Source organism: Anastrepha ludens, chromosome 6 (assembly GCF_028408465.1).
Source record: "Anastrepha ludens isolate Willacy chromosome 6, idAnaLude1.1, whole genome shotgun sequence".
Lineage (NCBI taxonomy): Eukaryota > Metazoa > Arthropoda > Insecta > Diptera > Tephritidae > Anastrepha > Anastrepha ludens.
The window spans coordinates 39,354,512-39,361,182 of NC_071502.1; the positions used below are offsets into that span (position 1 = coordinate 39,354,512).

The 6,671-nt window shown below is 34.1% G+C and overlaps 1 protein-coding gene across 2 annotated transcripts in view; it reads right to left on the bottom strand.

The window, feature by feature from the left end:
* The window catches only part of LOC128868357 (G protein alpha o subunit), a 110,696-nt gene that overhangs the window by 16,799 nt on the left and 87,226 nt on the right, over positions 1-6,671 (bottom strand). The gene's annotated exons all lie outside the window — the stretch shown is intronic.

The window sequence follows — 6,671 nt, forward strand, 5'->3', positions numbered from 1 at the left end:
AATACAAAAGGATACTAATTATCAAGTTTCATTTGATAAATTGACTTGTTTAAAAAACCTTTAGTAATATGATCATTCGCACTTCATAAGGTCTGCTACCGTTGTGCGTTTAATTCTCTTCGAGAAGAAATTAGCCGAAGTAAACAGGAAGTTGTATCGTTGACATGATTTTTTAGTCGCTATTTGTGCGCTATGGCAAATTGCTTCGTTACTTCAGCCACAGTTGGTATGCCGAGATGACGATAAAGGGCGCTATTCCTTATATATAAGTAGTATGGGGCATTTGCTATGATGCGTAGGATTTTATTTTGCATCCTTTTTCTCAAGCATCAAACCATCGGAACTCCTCAAACAGACAACGGTATGCAATTTAAATAAGATTTGTGATTATGTATCTAGATGTAAGTTAAGGCTATAAGATACGCTGTCATTTTTTATTATACTAATAGCCGAAGGCCATAGTAGCTAGTGCTTTAGCTCTTTAAGTGGAATAGTTATTTATAATTGTTACTCTTTTAATAAATAAATAAATAAAAAAAAATATTTTGCAGACGTTGGATTGAGGTGATGTATAGGGTGAACGATATGAAGTTTTACCAACTTCACACTGCTTATATCTGTAAAACAGCTCATGACATCAACGTCAAAATTGTTCTAATGACAGTTCAATATATAGTATTGTTTATAAGCCATCAAAAGCATTTGCGTTTCAGTTTTGTTGAATTTTTTTTATGTGATGGATTTAAACGTAATAGTGTGATTGCGTTATATTTGGCTGGAAAATCACAACCAGCCATTGTTCGTGAGCTCAGTCACCTCAAAGTGAATAAAATGTTTGTGTATCGCACTATAAAACGTTACAATGATACTGGTAGCATTGCAAAACCCTATGGAGGTGGACCAAAAAAAACCCGCAAGAACGCCTGACATGGTTCGGAAAGTGAAGGCTCGACTTGAACGAAATCCACGTCGAAGTGGACGATAAATGGCCAAAGAACTGAAAATATCGCAAGACAGCATTCGACGCATATTGAAAAATGATCTCAAGGTCAAGGCTTACAAGTTCCAAAAAGGACACGATCTTTCACCCCAGCAAAAAAAGTTCGGTGCGAAAGAGCAAAGGAGTTGTTGCGCTTGCACGAACATGGCGAATTTCCTAACATTGTGTTTTCTGATGAAAAAAATTTCCCAATTGAGCAGTTCATAAACACTCAAACCGATCTTGTTTACTTGATCGAACGCTCATACGAGAATTTGAGCCTACGTATGGCCACTCGAAGCAATTTCACATCGCAAATAATGGTTTGGGGCGCAGTGACAGCTGATGGACGCTCTCCAATCACTTTTATCCAGCCTGGTTTCAAAGTGAATGCGACTTATTATTGGGAAAAGGTTTTAGAAGCTGCTTTAGAGCCGTGGACACGCAAACAGTTCGGTCGTAGACCATGGACATTTCAACAGGACTCGGAACCGTCTCATAAAGCTCGTGTGAACCAAGAATGGTTAAAAAATCATGCTCCACACTTCATTTCGTCCACACAATGGCTTTCAAATTCGCCAGACGCAAATCCGATGGACTATTCCATCTGGTCCATTTTGGAGAGCAAAAAATATGCCAGTATGGATGCGCTGGAAAAAGCAATTATACGAGATTGGGCCAAAATACTTCAAGATCACATTCGAGCAGCATGCAACTCATTTTTTGACCGTTGAAGGCTATAGTCAAGGCAAAAGGTGGTCATACGAGTATCGAGCTAAAGTGAATATACATATGTTAAAATTGTAATCATTTTTGAACAATTTTGTCTTTGAAATCAATAAAAACTAATTTCACACAAAAAAGTTATGGTGTTTTGAATAGGTAACACTTCATAAGACCCTGGCGTGCGTCTTGATGTTAAATAAAAAAAATTAATAAATAAATAGTCTAAATTGTCAATATGTGATGCCTCCCTTTATAATAATTTCGGGAGATGTAATACCTGTATATTTCTTAATGTTTCATTCGTCTACGAGAAATGGCAAAACAAATATTTGTGCATAAATAAAAGTAAAGTAAAGTAAAGGAAAACGTTTTCAACAACAATTACAACAAAAACTATCAATAGATCGCGTGCAACATGCAGTAGGTAGCCAACCAAACCGAAAAAGCAAATGTAAAAAAAATACCTAACACACTTTCGGTTTGATGGCATTTTCAAATCCAAACATGAGTAAAGTCTTTTTAAGTACGAGTAAACATGCAATTTGCTTGTTTTTTTTGCCTGATCGTAATTTAGGTTTAATTCGCCGCCAAGTTGTGGACAGGTGATGGCAGCACAATACACATATACACCAATACATCTTGCATGCATTTACGAGGGTGCCCTTATACTGTGAACCTAGGCACCTACTTGCTTAGCCCTTCGCTGCTGCATTGGTTGAAAAGATATTAAATAGTTTTACAATTTCAATTGTTGAGCCCTTTGTACAGTATTATTTCAACAAACTGTTGCTTTATTCATTAAGCAAAAGCTCACATTCATACTAATCTACATTGAATACATTTTAAACGGATTTTAATGCACATTCATTGGTTTTGGCAGGTTTGTGCTTGGTTCGGGGTAAGTTGTTGCTCGTGCTGCAGAAATGGTTGAATGCATAAATGTCGGTATACACGAGCGTACATTTGTGCTTGCTCCGTGGGAGGTATGTATGTTAGAATGTATTTACAGCCGAAATTTACACGCATGCAGATTTATTAGAGCGCGCAATTGGTTGGTGTCCACATGCCAGTGGTTGCGCTCTGATAATATCTGGCGGCATAGATTGACAGGGGATGCAATTCCATGCTACGGGTAATTGAGCTTTCAGATTAGTGTGGTGAAATACGATAAATGGTAACTGTTGCAATCATTCAAACAAAAAAAAATAAAATAAAAAATAAATAAATTTTTGTGATTGAAACCTAGCACTTCCTATAAATTTACAAAGATTAAATGCCATTTTGCTTTCTAACTAATAAAGTGTGCTTCACTAATCGAGCCGATAAGCTATCTGATAACGTTCAAGTGCACTTCAATAAAAAAATAATAATATGCACCACAAAAACAATATAACTAAAAGCTTTATTTATAGCCCATTGAATTTTAAAATTAAAGCTTGAAGCGGCTCAAAAAAACGCGTTGGTTTCTCAAATATTTTTTTTCGGTCTTGTGAATTTTCTTCATATAAAAAAATCGTGGCTTGGAAAAAATTATAAAAAATCAACGATTATTTTGAGCCGCTTTAAACTGACACAATATTACACCAAAATTTATTGTGCAACAAAACTGCACACCGAGGGTTTTTTAAAGATTCTGATTTCAAGCTTTTTAATTTTGAAGATAATTTATAAAAAAATTTAAATTTTGTACAAGGTTGGTAACTTTGAGTTAAATTATTTTTGTTTTAGTATCAACTATATTTTATAAAAAAAATTTAAATTTAAAAGAATTCAAAAAAAAAAAATGTTAAATTAAGAAAAAAAATTTAATTAAAGAAAATATATAAATACAAAAAAGACACAAATAAAAAAATAAATAAAAATATGAAAATAAAAAATGCTAAACTAAGAAAAAAATGTAAGAAAAGTAAAATCAAAATAAAAGATTAAAGAATTACAAAAAAATGTATTAAAAAATTAAAACAAAAAAATAAAAGCAAAAAAAAACAATAAAAAAATATTTTTTTTTTTTCATTATTTATCAAAAATGTAACAGTTACTATCAATAAACAGATTCAGTTCACCATCTGCATTTAATTTGAATTTAAAAAAGAAATTCAAATTTGAAATACCTTTTATCGGAATTAACTGCCTTTCGCCTATTTTTACTATTGTTTTCCAGTCTCATTTAGTGGACATTAACTACTCTACTTTTATGCATACAGCACCACGTCAACTTCAAAAGAGACACAACTCAAAACTTTATGTTTGCCAGAAAACATAAAGCAGTACCAACAGAAATATAATTTATTTTTGGATGGAATTCACAACAAATATAAAGTCGATTTTTGCTTACTAGGAGGGATGTGAAGTGTGAAAGTAAAAATATGAAAATTCGCTTCTGAAAATTTTAAAGTTAGGCCACTTTTGAGGAAATGTGCGGTATGTTCAAGATCTAATTGGCGTCTAACAACATGCGGAAATCGTAAAATGAAAATATATGCCTATTAATGTATGTAAGTATAACCAACAGAGACAAGCAGCTAGAAAGTATGATAGAAAGGCTGCAAATGCTTAAAGTACGCAAATTTGTTAGCAGTTGTCTGTAGGCCTTCCTAATAGGGTTAATAGTTTGCTTTGCAACATTATGTCAAAGTAATATTTAGGAAAATTGCAATCATAGCATTAGAGTAAAATTACAAAATTAACCATGCAGAGAGGAAAATGCAGTCGACCGAAAGCGAGCAAGGCTTGTATAACTGCATTGCGGCAATGCATTGCCGAAAGAAGATTGTGAAATAATTGAAGTGTAGACTAATGACTAATAATAATTCACTAAGGAGAAGTTACCGACTTTTACAAGAGATGTCGATTTCTGGCAAAAACATTTCTAAGCTATTTCTCTGAAAATTCGAAGGAGTAGAAAATTGGCGGAAATTATTGTGATTTAATTTTTTGGCTCACTCTTCATTGTTATTGCTCTCGATAATATATGTACGAGTATATGCAGGTATGTTAAAGTTATAGCCAGATATCAGATTATAGTGTGTTTATAATTTTGTTACGGCGTGTATATGAGAAGAAATTGTAGGAGTACGAATGGATACGAAAAATATTGGTCGGCGAAAATCGTTCTTATACCTAAACTATCAAAACCATTTTTATTTTATTTTCATCTTTATTAAGCGTACTATGTTAAACAACAAACTCATATAAATTCTCTTTGTTATAAATAAAATGAGACAATTTAGATTTCACTTCTCTCATTAGACGATGGACATTGGTTTTTGTTACGGTAGCTGCTGCTCTTATTTTAAATGGCTGCTTATTTTTAGTTCCTTTTTTTGTTTTCAGCAATTTCCTTTCGTAATTTAGGACAGTTTGGTGGATTGTGGACCTTTTGAACAATATTTACCTCGTGCACATGGCAAGACGGCTATAATGACACGATGCTAAATCGGGCCAGAACAGAACTGAGCCTTTCATGTTGTCTTATGAATGATAGCAAACGTTTTTACAAACCCTCCGTGATATTAATTTCTTGGTTTATACCGCCCGTTATAATGAACGTTTTGCTTGTCATGCCAAACTGGCAGATGGCTGGGCAAACCAAATATTTTTTAGGGAACTTGTTCAACATTTGTAGCTTAAAGGTACCTGGGACTTTTCCTCTCATCCTTGCAATACAAAACTTAGCGCTCTGAATCTGCTTAAAAGTATGCTTCATTGTCCATAACCACACAGCCATGGATGCATTAACTGTATAATTTTCACGCACGCGTTTTTCACTTCTATTTGGTTTATCATTTCGATTGGGTGCTAAAATTTTTTTATATGATCGTAAACCTTCGCTTTGGTGTACTTGTTGGACGTAACCTTTCGACATATGGACCTGCTTTCCAGCATCTCGAAGTGAAGGGCAAGGTTTTTTTCGAAATATTGACACCACTTCTTATCTTTTTGAGTGCGACTCAAATCCTTTTTTTCTTCTACTTCCAGGTTTTCCTTCCACCGAGAAGGTTTCATTTAACTTTTTACAAATGAATACACCAACTTAACTTACAAAAAGTGAATACGCCAAATTAAGAATGGCAACAAACTCCATGAATTTGCATATTTGTTTTTTATTTACAGTTAGTTTTACGCAAGTGATGATAACACAATTGACTCGTTTTTTTCGGGTCCATTCTTTAGTGGTTAGAGCAAGTAGACTTTTATTGTTCTTTCACGGCATAAATTTAAAATAAGTTCTTAGGCTCCACAATTTGATTATTATGAATCAGGTTTAGCTTAGCTAGAATTGTTAAGGCATTTGAATTTTTTAAAATCATTTTTCCTGTGAAAATAAGTATTCGGGCATTTATTGGTGCAATGAATTTATTTTCTATATTTACTTTTACTACAGGTATTCGATAGAGGGTGCTTTCGAATATTTGTATGTATACCATATTTAAATTCTTTTTTTACAGTTTTCAGTTATTTTAATAAAAATCAATTTCCCCCCGTTTTTATGCGTTTATACATACATATACTCGTATTTATTTCAATAAATGACAATGACGAGCAAGAGGCGCGCCATCTACGACGCGCCATCGAAACATTTATTTCATACACTTATACTTTTTTAGCAACTACAAGCCCTCAGAAATGTAGCAATACGCGTGAGAGACATGAAAGGTGTATTCGAGAGGAAACGGAAAATGTGTGAAATGCACGACTGAGTTTTAAGTTGCCGAAGATGCGCACACAACAAAGCTTATCTTCAAGCAAATGACGAGCACGCACCCTAAGCCCACCTACCATCCAGCTCACGTCTTGCGCTATTGTTGGTGCTTAGTTGGATTGCTCAATGAAAACGCTCGCAACATATGTAACTTCGAACAGCAGCTGCACTCGTACAAGTGGAACCTTGCTTGAGCTGAGTTTAATGTGGCTAATAACAACAAATCACATCAGCCGGGCATTGTTAACATGGTCTGGTTTTTCT